The sequence below is a fragment of the Athene noctua genome, chromosome 4 (assembly GCF_965140245.1).
Source record: "Athene noctua chromosome 4, bAthNoc1.hap1.1, whole genome shotgun sequence".
Taxonomy (NCBI): domain Eukaryota; kingdom Metazoa; phylum Chordata; class Aves; order Strigiformes; family Strigidae; genus Athene; species Athene noctua.
Genome location: NC_134040.1, coordinates 8,775,060 through 8,790,491, shown reverse-complemented (window position 1 = coordinate 8,790,491; position 15,432 = coordinate 8,775,060).

Sequence of the window (15,432 nt, the reverse complement as noted above, 5' to 3'; positions counted from 1 at the left end):
CTTGTTGTTGGCCACCTGCAGGCTCTGTAGAAGCAGTTTAGTAGATGTCCATTAGCTGGTTACCAAAACTGCTAGAAGAGCTAGGTGAGCACTTCAATCTTGTTTATTCTACAGGACCTTTTGTTAAAGTCACCTCACCTGGTTTTATCTATAAAATGGAATTTCTGAGTGTTGGTGTTACAACACAGGCTCAGTGGAGACACTTAAACTTTTCAACGCAATTGTGTATCCTAGCTGTAAGCAATATTATTAGCTATCTAATTTGTTAGGCACTCTTAAAATCTGGGAGCTTGATCTGATGGGGAAACTTTCAGGAGGAAGCAGTGGTGTTGGGATAAGGTTGGAGCTATGCTCTGGTGTTCAGGAGACAGCCTTCCTAGAATGTATTTTTCTCCAGAGAAGGCAGCAAAATGATAGTTTGTCTTGCTTACTACCTGGAGTAAGCCCTCTCTGCCCTCTCCAGATTGCTTTTCTTGTGGCACATTTTCCAGCCACACTGTCCCTGATTGTTCTTAAGTGGTTTTGATGTGTAGTACCTAATTGCAGCTTGAACTGCAATTTGCTTTAGAACTTTTTTTATATATATCCCCTTCAATAAAAGTGATCTGAAGGTCAAGCCAAACTCTTTCATGTGTAACTAGAGAATCATCTGATCCCTTTACTTAAGGCTTCTACATAATGGCTAAAAGGGGCTTAAACTAGACTTTACAGGTAGCACAGTAACTGTTCTGAGTGTCTTGGTTTTTAACTTTGACAATAGGCCTGACAGACAATTGTGTGTGAAGCTGCTTGAGAACACTATTTCATGTCATGGCTAGTTAATATTAGGTTTTATTAATGGTTAATGCATCTGAGTGAGGCAATTAAAGCTTAATGCAGGTCTGTCTCTGTGCCACTTGACAGTTAGTAACTGATGATATTAAACTATTTTTGTAAGAGGTTTTTTTTAGAATGTGTGTTACTTCTGGGTGTTTTAAAGGTTAGCAATGAGTAATGTGAAGCCAAGAACAAAACTATTCATTTCTTAAATAAGCTATGAATAGTTCACATGGTTGAATATCAGTCTAGAATAAAGTATTAATGTTAGAAGATGTGTTTTTACCCAGTGTGGTATGAGTAGGGCAAGATTTCTGTAGCAGACTACATATTGCATACCTGGAAAGTAGCATTTTGCGTCAACTTGATTTGGTTTTCATAAACTTGAAGAACGGTTAGTAGTTGACACTTAGATGAGTTAGAGTTTGCATGTTATCAGGAGACAGGTGCTCATGCTGCTTAAACACTTGCTGGAGTGAGTAGTAATACTCAGGCTGTCTAGTTTGGTGGTGTTATACTGGCATGGCTATGCAGTGAATTGGCTTCTAGTCATGCTGTTTTTAACATCAGGCTATATCTAAATTTTGGTCAAATTAAATGGCAGAATTCGTCAAGGGTATACCCAGACTGTTCAGGATGTCTTAAATCAGCTAAGTTCTGAGCTACTAACAGATACATGTAATTTATTCTGAGTAACATGGGCCGTGTTAAATACCACTTTACATAATCCTGGAGTAAATCAATAACTTTAATCCTTTATGCAGAGAAACAGAATTAGGCAGTATTGGAGTCTCTACGCTAGAAGAGAATAAATCAGATGAGATTTTTAAGGGGATGCAGGGTGTGGTGGCATGTTAATCTGTACCTGAGTATCAGAACAACCAGTAGAATGATTTTTTTTTTTTCAAAGTTTTTCTACACCACTGTAGTTTCCACTGATCCAACATGTTTGGCAATATTTAAAAGATTGTTTAGAGACTTTCAAAGGATCAGGTTACTTACACCTAGTTTCTAAATAATAATACACATGGGTCAGGGCAATCCCAAGTACAAATACACGCTGGGCGAGTAGTGGATTGAGAGCAGGCCTAAGGAGAATGACTTAATGTTGGTGAATGAAAAACTTGACTACGAGCCAGCAGTGTATGCTTGCAGCCCAGAAAGCCAACTCTATCCTGGCCTGCATCAAGAGAGGTGTGGCCAGCAGGGCGAGGGAGGGGATTCTCACCCTCTGCTCTCATGAGAGTCTACCTGGAGTGCTGTGTCCAGCTCTGGGGGTACCAACATCAGCAGGACAGGGATGTGCTTGAGCGGGGCTGGAGCACCTCCCCTGTGAGGACAGGCTGGGAGAACTGGGGTTTTCAGCCTGGAGAAGGCTCCAGGGAGACCTTGTAGTGACTTTCCAGTACTTAAAGGGGCTGCAGGAGAGGTGGGGAGAGTGATAGGATGAGGGCTAATGGTTTTAAACTGAGAGAGGGCAGATTTAGATTAGACGTAAAGAAGAAATTCTTCACTATGAGGGTGGTGAGGCCCTGGCCCAGGTTGCCCAGAGAAGCTGTGGCTGCCCCCTCCCTGGCAGTGCTCAAGGCCAGGTTGGACGGGGCTTTGAGCAACCTGCTCTAGTGGAAGGTGTCCCTGCCCAGGGCACGGGGGTTGGAACTAGGGGATCTTTAAGGTCCCTTCCAACCCAAACCAACCTGTGATTCTATGTTGAACTCAGTAATTATCCACTGAGACAGCTAGAGGACATGCATGTATTTCAGAGCTTACTGAACAAAAGTTTGGTGTTCTACTAGTCTCAAAAATGTCAATGTCTCTGAAAATCAATTTTTATTAAGCTTTTTCATAACCTCACAAGAAGTATTAATTCCAGAAAATATCTAGGTATACAATCTGAGACTGTTAATGTGGTTCTTGGCGACAAGATAATACATACCCAAACACTATTAAAACAATTTGAAAAACCAACACCCTCCACTCCCCCTTAAAAAACCCTAAATCAACCCTGATCTTTTTGAGTAATTTCTCTGTGACAGTCCTTATGATTTTGTGATGTGTGTTGTTTGGAATCTGTATTGGAGGAGGAAATGTAGGAGTCTTTCATTAAAAGATTCAGGTATGGGAGTATGTGTGGAAAACACTGTGAAAAACCCTAATACCAATGCAGTGTAGAAAGGTAGTAGGCAAACAACTGAGACTAGTATTTTTCTGTTATAATGGAGCATACAACAAATAGTTCAGCTTTGGCAAATGTCTTGAGATGCTTTTAAATTTCTGCAGAGTCACTCCTCAGTGGTTAGTCCATAAACTTCTATATAATTTGAGACAGATCCAACTAACCTGCTACTAGTCAGCCAAGATGTTGAGCACAGGCCTTGGGGTATGATCATGGTGCTCTCAGCGTTGCACCCAGCCTGCCCTGTAAGCATCGTGCTTGCATGCAGAGCTGCCCTGCTGTGAGGAGCAGTGCTTCTCACTGTGCTGCTCTCAGTTCCATCTGTGTTCTGTCCTTGCACCTTTCAGAGCTATGCCATGTCACTTCTGCTTCAGAGAGTAAGGTCCTGTGTTACTGTGCTTTTTCTGTGCTAATTCATCCCTTGCTTTCTTTTCTTCTAATGTGCTCCATCTAATTTACAGATAATTCTGCTGGCTTTCTTAAAAGCCAACCTTAGGTGCTGTTTGTCATGCATCCTTACCCAGGAACTAGGTATGTGTTGGTTAAACATTTCAACCTAGAAATGTAGCTGGTCTGTGTTCAGTAGCTGTTTGTGAAACAGGCTCAGATTTATCCTGAAGCAGCTGGGCATCTATAGTTGTGTCTTTAGTCCCATGAATTATTCCCCCTTGCTTCAGCTACTTAGAGAACTTAATTCTTATGGATTGTATTTAAAGAGATTGCTTATGTTGTCCGAGTTTAGATGTTTTTTTCAAAGGTACTGAACACTGAATTGGAAAACAACTTTTTTTGCATGAGAATAAAGCCTTCTAGCGGTTAAATGTGGGATAACCTCATCCATTTAGGTTAATGTCTGGTAATGGACTAATCTTATGGAAAAATAACATCCATATGTTCAGTTGTGCATAGATGCATACAGTGGAGTTTGCTTCTGATGGAGAACTGGCAAGTACTGCTGTCAAACTTCAGCCTCATTAGGTTAAATTCCTTTAAAAATAAAAATGAACAGGTTGTTATGTAGGCAGCAGAACCTGTCAACCCTGCTTTTTATAGATCTGTGCCTTCTGTTTTATGTTTCTCTTACTCCCTTCACACCAAGTCTTGTCCTCTTTCAGCATCCTTCATGCCATGCCTGGCTAACTGACAGTAGTCTTAGCTATGGCTAATTTAAAGCTCCATCTGTTTTGACTGGGTAGTTGGTATGCATGTGCTGATAGGGTGGCAAGCAGAATGTTTCAGAGCTAAACTGTCCCAACGTTTCCTTCACTTGGGCATTAATTGGGGTCTTCCTTCATTACTTAGCTGTTGTCACATAAAGCTAAAGGAACGTATGTAACTTTTTGTTAAATACCTGGAAAACCATTTCAAAAATCAGAGAGAGCAGGACAGATGTTTTCAAAAAGACTTGACAATACAATGATTTAAGCTTCTTTAAGGAAGCCAATCTAAAGCCATCTTTGTTTTATGAATCCGTTTCTAAGCAAAAAATGCCATTCAAACAACATTTTGTTCATGTGTGTATTTACTAAAGTTATTTTCAGGATTATCTGCTTTGTCATGCTGCTAATGCAGATAAAACCCCTGGTATAGAGGCAAGGCGTAGCTAGACCAACTATGTATGCTTAAGTATGGATCTGTGTGGAAGTCTGCTGGTGATCAGGCATTAATTTACCAAAACTGGGCTGGTAAAAGAGTCCTTCTGAAAGAATTTTGAACCTCCAGTAAGTTCTTATTCTTCTGTGTTTCTTTCTATATGGTTTTGCAAAATGTGAGAAGATTGTGGTTACTAACTGTTTTAACTTTTTGAGTGCTTCCTGACAAATAGGGTTAATTTTGGCAAAATAACATAGCAATAGTTAAGAGCTTGAAGTTACTTTGGGAAGTGCCAAAAATCCATTTTATTTTCAAAGAAAACATTGTAGTTAGGATGTAGTGTATATACTTAAACTGGCTAGGAGAGAAAGCAGTATTGCTGAGCAGAATTTACTCTATACATGTAGTATTTAATTTTGTGGCATCTAGGTAGTACCTGATTACAAAACAGGCAAGGATTCAAGATCTAGCATCTGTCACTTCTGGCCCCCACTGTATTTTTAGATTACCAGTGCTGTTCATTCTTTGAGTTTGATACTTATCTTTCTTGGATTGTGTTTAAGCGCAAGAGCAAACTAATTTATCCAAAAAGTGCTGATTCGTGCGCTTGGGAAATAACTTAGTTTTAAGTGGAAAGTTGGAACTTACTTTGTGGGTTAAACTGGGGTTCAGCTGTCTATGCTGGGAGCTTTCTATCCAAGTTTCTATTGAGAAAGTTCCTGGGAGGTACTGGAATGGCTCTAATTATTATCAAAAACAAGGTTCCCTTTTGTGTTTCTTTAGAAAAGGGCAATTCCATTTCTTCTGAAAAATGCTTTGTTTTCAGAAATATGAGCGCAATATAGAGATGAAGATTTGTGTCTGCTCTTTCAATCAGCTTTCACGTGCTAGAATCAAAGTAACTTTGCTATACTGCAGAGGGCAGTAAAAGTGCATGTTTAATTACATGCACACAAAAGAGAACTCAGAGTTGCTTTACATTTGTTGTAAATGCCAGGAATCTAATTATACTTACTGATTCTGACCTTAGGAGCAACCCATAGTTCCAATAAAACCCCTTCAAGTCTGTCATCTTTCACTGTTCTTTCCATTTCCAGTTTCACTTGATCTTAAGCCCATTATTACAGGGAATGGAAGATAATAGTAACTTAACAGCAGAGAAAAAATGGACTTCGAGGGGGAAAAAGTCCTCCTTGAGAGATAGCACTAGCCTGCTTGCATTTAACATCCTTAGTGCTATACAGTGGAAATATCTGAAAATGCTTATTTAAATTGCTTGATGACACTTTTTTTTACTTTTGCAAAGAATAGAGAACATTTTTTTTTTTTTTCCCCCTGAGGGTTTGAGATTTCCCAGGGAAAATTAATTTCAGGATTTTATCCCCAGTTTTCAGAATATTCATGGACATTTGTTATAATGTGTGTGTCTCTTATACCTACTAAGTTGTCAGTGCTCTAAAAACATTGCTGTCTGGATTAAAATTACACACTCTAGTTGGAGTGTTGGATGTGAAATTAAAGCAGGGAATTAGCAGCAACTGAAAAGAGTATGTTGGTAAGGTTATCACATATGGTGCACAGAGGAAAGAGTGTTAGAAAAAGTAATCAAGAGAGAGTCCGGCCGCTCTACAGACTGCTCACAGCCTGAGTAGCTGAACATTGTATGCAAGGACATGGCAAAGCTAGAATTAATAGATGTATAAGGAATGAAATGACATTCTGGTGGTCCCCTGCATTTGAGCACTTACCTGGAATTTTAAAAAAAACCCCGACATTTTAAACGTGCCAGGTTTATCTGGAAGCAGACTTATACCTCAATGTGCTGCTAGAATTTCTGGAACAATGTACTCTGAAGATAAGACTATTAAAAGAAATACACCATAGTGACAAAGAGTGGTCTGAAGATGCTTAGAAGAATTTGATACTAGGTCTAGCAAACTGTCTATTTACCAGAATAATCAATTACAATTTTTCTGACATTTGACTATAAAACTCCTTCCCCTCATTCTTACTGGATAAACTAAATTGGCAGGAACAATCTTTATGCTAGACCAAGTATAGCATGAAGTATAAAGCACAGAGGTGAGGCTTTACCTGACTCTTTAATTTATTTTTAATGGCATTCTGGTTATTCTTTAGAATATGTATAGAGAAGCATTCTGACTTGGTCATTTTCTCCTCCCAGCAGTAAATATAGATACATTAATTATGAAAATTTTATATATATGATATTTTTTAAATCTACTGAAATGTTGACATAAGTGCTTCCAATAGTAGTGGATACCAGTATTTCTCAGAATAATAATCATGCCATAGATTAAGTGAGACCTGATGCAGTTTTATTATTGGGAACTAAAAAAAAGGATGGCTGGATGGAATTACAGGTTTTGCAAATCATAATCTGGGCTGGTTGAAGAAGTTGTGTTCAAGCCGGTGGTGAGCTCTTCAGAAACGTGTCTAGAACTGGGTGGGGACAAGCTTCTGATGATGTGAAAAATTTCTATATACCAAACTTTTGATTTTAATGAAAAAAGTGAAGCTGTCGCTTTGGGGAACTCAGATTCAGAGCCTTGCTATGCCTGCTGTGGAAAAGGCAGTTAACCCAGGGACTTACATCTCTGCAGGCTCTTAACTGTTCTTCAGCTGGGGACCAGGCTCTCCTTGTGGTCAGAAAATATTCTGGAAGAACCTTCCAGTAAAAATGTCACAGTGTTATACGTTTTTTACGTCAGTAATTTTGGATGATGCTAAGATATTCCCTTCAAAAAACTCCTAAGCAAATCTAACTTGAATTTTCAATCTATAGTTCTTGGAGGTGAAGTGGATTTGGGTAGCATGGAGTAAGATATACTTTACCTTCCAGCACCAATCTGTTTCATCAGAACCACAAGTAACATTTAGGCCCTTAGCAGGAATTCAGCATAAAGTTTTTCTCTTCTACATCAGTGCACTATTTTTAAAAGTTATGAAAACTCAGTGGATATGTTTAGGAACACAGAGACCAGAAAAAATGAGTTCTTTCATCAAAGAATGCAGTTTTTCTTGCTTTCATAGCTTTTCTTGGTTTGGTTTTGATGAATTCATAAAGAAAAAATAAGGACTTTTGCAGAGGTGTGTTTTACAAATTAAAATGGGTATTGATGGGGAAAAAAACACATTCTTGTGGGTTGAATTAAGTATGTCTGACTATTAACAACAAAGTAGGTCCCCTGTGTGAACTTTGTTGTAAATCAACTAATAATATATTACAGCTGAGAACAATATTTTGCGTTTAGAGTCTTACTGCTGTGAGTTCTACTTTTCACAAGGATGCAGATGAAAAAGGGATGATCCCTTTAAGAGCTTGATAGGTTAAGTCAGGAAATTCATATCTCTCACACCAGGCAAAAAATATGCTAGCAACTGCTGGGAAAATGACAACTGCAGTGTCTGATCGCTTGTCAAATCAATGAGGCTTTTCTCTCCTTTTGGTGAGAATTTATTTGCAGGGGTTGGTGAGCTGAGAAAATAAGATTCCTGACCTAATGGTCACCCCCATTGGTATCTCATTGTGGAAAATACTCTCTGCTGCAGTCCATTCAAGTGATTGGCAATGACAGCTTGGATGGATATTGTCAGTTGACAGGGCTTTGCACTCTCCCTGTTTTAAAAATGATGCGAGAGATCCCTTCCCCAGTGTGCAGTGCCACAAGTTGAGTTTATGAATGAATGGATGAATGCATGCTTCTCTCCTGTCATCTGCAACAAAAAAAATATTCCAATCCTATCCCTGAAATGATATGCTAAGTAAATTCACACACATGCATTTAACACTCAAATGGTGCCTTGAAGGCAAGCTGAGCAAGTCCTTCCAAACACTGTGGCTGTATTTTTTTTTTTTTTTTGTAGTCAGTAGGAATTTCATGGAAAATGTAAAACTGCCCATTTGATATGGAAAATCTCCATGAAAAATGTGAAATTCCAGTGTTTCCAGCAAGGTTTTGCTGACAGCTCATGCATGGAGAATAGCCTGAAAGACATGCATGCAATTAAGGGATCCATATAGCTGAGCTGGAGAGAACAACACAGGCAGTGGGGGATGTGGCCTTTGCTAGGGCCAGCTGGTGTCTGCTCCTGGACTCTCTGAGGGCACCAGACCATTGAGAGAAGTGGGGCGAAAGGGGAAAAAAGAAAACACAGAAGCTTCAGAGAAAATGAACCAAGTCTATCGGAGAAAATCCTGAAGCTCCTAGGTAACACTTTCCCTCCCCGCGCCTCCCCCTGTCTAGATGCTATTAGATGGTTTAGAGTGTGACAGAAGTTTCTTGTTTTCACAAACCCGATAGTAATGATGCAACTATCAAGTATGCAGAGGCAGTGGGGAGCTTAGCCAGGGAGCCAGGTGCTAGGCTAGCTATGATGATGAGAATGCATGGTTTGGGAGGGAGGGCATTTAAATTTTACTCTGTAATCAAGTCAGGCACGTCACACCACTGCTGGTAAGAGATGCTAGCAGTTGGAGAGACACTTTTGTGCTGTCTCGTGTTTCTTTGCTATGTTTCTGGATGGTTTAGCCCTACCAGGAAAGGTTCAACTATTGTATTTATTCCAGAAGAGTGGTTTCTGCATGTCAGTTTGAAAAACCTTCATGTATGTTACTGAATATGGAGGGTAAAACTGAAAAGAGAACTACAATTCCTCCCCTGCCTCCCCCCCTCCGTTTCCATTGCAATAAACCAGTGTAACACTGCAGGTAGCTGATTCCTTGCCTCACCCGTGGTCATTTATCTGAGAAACTGCAGCCCACTGACACCAGCCTGGTGCTGTAGCATTTTTGCATCTGTCACCTTAGCTACAGATTTAACCAGCGTTAGAGGGAAAGGGTTGAATAGTTTGTGAGCGAAGTGTTGAAGGTTTGCAGAAATTCACACTGAAGCACAGCGAACTGCCTCGGTGTGTTTTGTTCTGAAAAAATCCCCTGTCAAGTCACTTGCTGCCATCGTTCCTATCTGACAGGGCAGGTATTTCTACCCTATTTGATAGGGCAGGCAGGGAGATACCTACTCTGTGCAGAAGTGTGGTGTAGGCACACTGCAGCTGGCAGTGATCTGTGCTCTTGGGCGAGTCGTTCAGCACAGCACCGTGCACAGAACTGCTCGGACCTGAAGCGGCACGGCACAATTCCTGATGCTGCTGGATTGCCCTTAGCTGGGGCGTCTCTGCTTTGTGCTCCTTGCGCTGTGGAGACCAGGATTAAGTGCTGCACCTGCCAGGCTCAGTGTAAGGGAGTGTACAGGCACGTAAAGGAATGGGGAATGAACCGGGAAGCAGGTTGCCCAATTCCCAGGCATAACGCCCAGACTCATCTTTCTCATTTGGGTGCTATTGTGCAGTTTTCTCACAAAGCGGTAGGGCTCATTCTTACTTTTTTGTTCATGCTGGTTAGGAAATACCTCCTGTATGCAAAGTTTGGGAGAGAAGGTGGGAAACAGGTGGAGTCACAAGAAAGGGGGAAAATGAAGCATCAGTTGGTGTTGTGTATGAATGTAGAACAGAGGTCTGCTCTGCAGACAGGAGACTTGAGGAGAGGCTGGCCGTGGAAACGTGATTTCTCTGCTGCTTCTGAAGCATATTTAATAAAGGACAGTAAAACCATGCAGCTTCTGAAATATCATAGCAAAACAGTCTCAGTTACCCTCTCACAGCTGCACCATCAAAGGAATTACATTTAAATGTTTTGTTTGGACTCTTCCCCCTTCCCCCTCCCTTCCCAAATCCCCGAGCACTCACTCCCACGCACACGGAATATATAAACTACACAGCAAGAGTATAAGGGTCCTGTCACGTGAGTTTTGCAATGGCAAAGAAAGAAGGTAAGATGCTTTCACTGTACTCCAAGTCGCTTTTGTTGCAATCTGAACAAAACTGTTTACTCATTGACTTAACCAACTTTTTCCAGAAAGGCTTGGGCATCCTGTGAAGCAGCCGTGCTTTGTTTGTAGAGGTCTGTTTGCTTCACCAGGCTGTCTGCAGCGCAGGGAAAATGGAAGCAAAGGGGACTCCTTGTTGGACCCTGTTGGCTAAGGTTGCAGTACAGCATATATCCTATATTCTGTTCTTTGTGGAGTCATTTACTTCCACCTCTTCTGGTTTTCAGCTCCATTGCTGTCTGTATTCTTTTAAAGAGGGTATTTTGTGTGGCCTGAGAATGACAATCAGCGATGTGAGAATGCAGAGTGTAAAAGGGGGGAGCACTTTGCCACATTAGGACAGATATTAGAAGACCTACCAGGTATTTCTAGTAAAAGAGAATTATGTGCAATACATGACAACTATTTAAGGAGAGGATGCTGGTTGCTGGAGAGGTCCTTGGGGAAGAAAGTAAAGCCAGACTTACAACCCTTCTCCTTTGCACAGCAGTATCTCAGTTAATGTGCTTGCTCAGTTAATGTTGCTGCTAGTTTGCAAATGATATAATGTGGCATGTCTGCTAGGTTAGTCTATTGCCTAGCAGGGAGTAGGATGCCTTTATTAATGTCAAATTCCTTACATTTTGGAAGGTGATCATTTTTTTGATCGCCATGGATATGTAGGACTGTGGTTAACTGCAGAATTGGCTGAAATTGTAGGTATTGTTAAGGATTTGAGTGCATTCACATATAAAACCTGTGGAGAAAGGTGGTGGTTTATATATGAGTCAGCTGGGCCATTATCAGGGTTTGGGTGTGGATTAGTGCATCTCTTCAACTGTTTTATATCGATCAGCAATTTGGTTGCTATTTGTATTTTTTCTCACTTTGCTTGCAGAAGATAAACCAACTTCAAAAGGCAAAATTCACTGTGCCTAAAGAAAATAACATCTCCGTAGTTCAGTAATATTAATATTGCTTAAATACCTGATTTCTCCTCTTCCATGGGGAAGAGGCAGAATTGTACCAACCAGGGCCAAATAATACGAACAGGCGTGCTTCCTTTCATCATTTACACGTACAAGGCTGGAATAGCTCCACGCAAGACTAGTCTGGAGTAAAGGTTCTTTCACTCTGTAGATAAAAATAATTGTTCTCAGAATAAGTCACTTATATTCTGGGACAGAGCCTAGATTCTTCTATAAAAAAGGCGTTTTTGCTGTTGCTGCAATAGCAACAGCCACAAATAGATCTATCCAGAACCAGTTGCACCAGCCAAGCCTTCTTCCCTTGATTAGTGGGCAGAATGTGGGTGAAATGATAAGGAGCGCATGGCAAATTGAAAATAAAAATGATGCATTGTTCTATAATTCAGAGGCTTCACTTTCTGCACATGTGCCCTTCGTGCTGTCGTCTTTTCAGGGGAAAAATATTCTCATTCTCTTAAAATGCCGGTGGTCACTCAACCATGGTGAATGTACTTGAATCTTAAGATTTATGATCACAATCCTGTTATCTGCAGTGTCAGGATGATTATCCCTGCAATCCTACAGGATCAACCTAAAAATTGTTGGACAAGAAAATTTTTTTGTCAGGAATTACAGCAAGAAGATGATTTGTTCTGAATTTGAAACAGACATAGTTATTTGCAGCTGCTCTGGCTGTCCCCCCCCTCATCTTTCCCATGCTGTCCAAACAAGATGAGATACAGGTTCTTGTTTCTTTTGTCAGCATGTGTAGGCTGACTGGAAGAAACTGGCTATATTCTCACTTATTTTCTTTATTTTACAGCTGTGAGTATGCAATAACTGCACCATATGTTAAATACAATTGAAATATATGTTACCTTCTGTGTCCAAGGATTTAATCTCTTGTATTGGGGTGGGTATATTTAACAGAGCATAAGTACAATACTGAGAGGTCTCTTGTGTGTAGAAATTCGAAGTGTCTCTTCGCCATCAAAAGCTTACCACAGCCTGAGTTCTAATCTCTTTAGCCAAACAAAAGACAAGCCCAGTGACAACTACACTACCCATTTCAGTACAATTTCTTGAAGCCTCTGTCAACTTTCTGTGACACTTTCTCAGCAAATAGAAACTGCCCGTCACACCAGTGGAGTATTAAAAATCATGACGTTTCCCTGGCAATAGGAGAATCGCTTTTATACTTTTTAAAATTATTTCATTAAGATTCCTTCTCTAAGCACCTTCTCATACTAGAAAATAACATCAGCACTAGCACAGATTTGACGAGGTGGCTAGTTTGGTTCAGTTTGAGGACTGAAAGGTACTCATATCTAAATACTTTATAGCTACCTTGTCTGATATAAGATCTACTGCAGTAAATGGAAACTTCCCACTGACTTCAAATGGCTCTCAGATTAGGTGTTCAGGAAAGCCACAAACAGTGCCTATTTTAGAGAAGTAATTCAATTGTATTATATGAGGTTTTCTGCCTCTGTCTGACTTCTCATTCTAGGTTACACCGGTGTGTTAATTGTGCCAGGCCTCTTTTCTTTTGGGCTTACTGAATATGATTTCAGAACATAGGGCCTTCACCAGGCACCCAGCTGGCCCATCTGGGTGGTCAGATTTGAATTCTTGCATCTACAGTCATAATTTGATGGTCTTTAGCATCTTCCACGAACAGCTAGGGGCAAGATGAGGGTGTCTGTGAGGTATCTCATGGCAATTATCAAAAGACTTTTGGGAAGCTCTGTGAGATCTCTGGGAATTTGCTCCTCCATCCTTCGCAGTTATATTGTCAAAGAAATGCAGCAGAGCAGACTCATTTTCTGTTCACGTTGCACAACCACTAAGGACTGTGTTGTGCTGAAGGTCACAGCCACTTGAAAATTGTTTACATAAGTCACAACCCAACAGAATTTAAAATCTGTTGCTCGTGCATTCTTACACTCTTAACTGATCCTTCTAATCTGGCTATAATTTACAACTATATCTGTTCTGTGGAGTGGTGTGGGAGGTTAGTCAAATCCAACAGCTGAAACAAGGTCCACGTAATGCCCAACATCATGTAAGACTGGAAGAGAGCTCAAGACAGTGCCTTTGCCCAAGGTGGGATCATCTTCACCCATCACATTGCCAGACCTCTTCCTAACCCCAGATGCATCAATGAGGTTCTGAAACCTCTCCAAGGAATCATTTCCAGTGCTTCAGTATCTTTACTTTTCCTAAAGATGCTCTTCTTTCTTGTGGTACTTTAAACCAGTTACTTCTTTTTCAGTCCACCATGAGCATGGAACACTGGAAAACACTGTAAGACTTTATCACGTGGGAGTTGAACTGAGACCACCAACTTGTCTAACAGATGCAGCAAACAGACAAATTTGCATGTTAAGTGTGCGACCGATTTATGAACCTACTTCTGGTGCTTTGGCCCTTGGAATCTCTGTGCAGTAAATGCAAGGAAATGTTTTTCTTCTTTTCTTGCCAGAGCCGTGGTTTAGGTTCTTGCAAGTGTACCAGTTCAAGAGTATTAAGGCTGGCAGTGCTGCTACGATTTAATGTCCATTTGTGGTGTACCAGTCCGTCCCTGGTGCATCTCATCTCGTTTATGGGACAGCTTCCCTCCTTCTGACCAAATGAGAAAGTGTTAAATGGTACTCAAACCAGCCTTGTGATATGTGGTCTCTGTTCTCCAGCTTCTGTGAGAAATTGTCAAGCCTAAAAGATCTGACACAATTTTGCGTGAAGATTGGTGCTGCTCTGTTAATGGCAAATGATTTGGGTGCTGTCATGCTAAGATCCTGGACCTTGCAAAGGGGAAAATACTCAAAAAACCAAATGGAGATGAAGTTATGTATGAGCAGTTTAACAATTCACAGCTGCTGATAAGGAGGACCTTGTTTTTTCCTGCTCTTCCCCCTTTCCTTTTATCTCCAGCCAACCACATGGTCCTGCTACTTATTTTGTACCATCTCTTGTAGTTGTCAGACCCCTTTGTAAGCCAAATAACTGGTAGATCAGCCAGCTGATTTAGTTCAGTGAAAGTCACAAAAAGAGCCAGAGCCAGTGCAAAAATGGAGGACCAGGAGGCTTAGAGAGTGCACCGGAGATGCACCAAAGATCTTCAGGTTGGGTGGAGCTGTGCCCGAAGGCAGAAGTTCTAGTATGGCAAAAGCAAATTTAACAGCTTGTCATGGTGAGGGAGAATCTCGCTCTTCTTCCTTCTGCTTCCAGCTGTGCCTTCCCTTCCTCTCCCTTGGGCCAGCTCTGGCACACGTTGAGTCAACTTGTTAAGTAGGCAGAAAACCACACAGGGAATTAAAAAAGAGTTGGCATCTCGAAGGGATCTGAATCAGAGTAGCAAAGGGTCAATATGAGGGAAGGGTGGAGAGAAAGAGGGAGGTTGTACCCTCAGCCTGCGAGAGTTGAAGGTGCTGCAGTCTGGACAGGCCGCAAGATTCTATCCCTAGGATGAATGGATGCGTGAAAACGAGGGAGCGTCCATCATCACCCTCCTCTGACCAAAGATGTAAGGAGCTGGTTAAGAACATGAAGGTGGCATGTAGCCAGTATCCTGCCAGTTGGATGCTAGAAAAGAAGGTAAGGACAGAAGTACCTTTGGAGATTTCTCTGGTACATTCTCCTAGCTTCCAGCTATCTGCAACTTAAAGGCTTCCTGAGTTAGAGATCACGCTTTTGTGTTTCATGGCCCTTGGCATGCTTTCCTCCTGAAAATTTATTTAATCATGTCTTTGAATCCATGAAAACTTTGGCATGAAAATTTGAGATACTTGGATGAAAAATTACCATAGTAATATAAAACCAGATCTAGCAGATAACACCTGGATTTCTCCAGTATGATGAAAAATTCATGTAAACAAAGTTTCAAACGTTTTTCCTGGATTTTATATATATCTATAAATCAAAACAACCCCAAAAATTAGTAAAAATCTATACACCTTTTGCAAAACCATTCCTCTATTTTTCTCTGCTT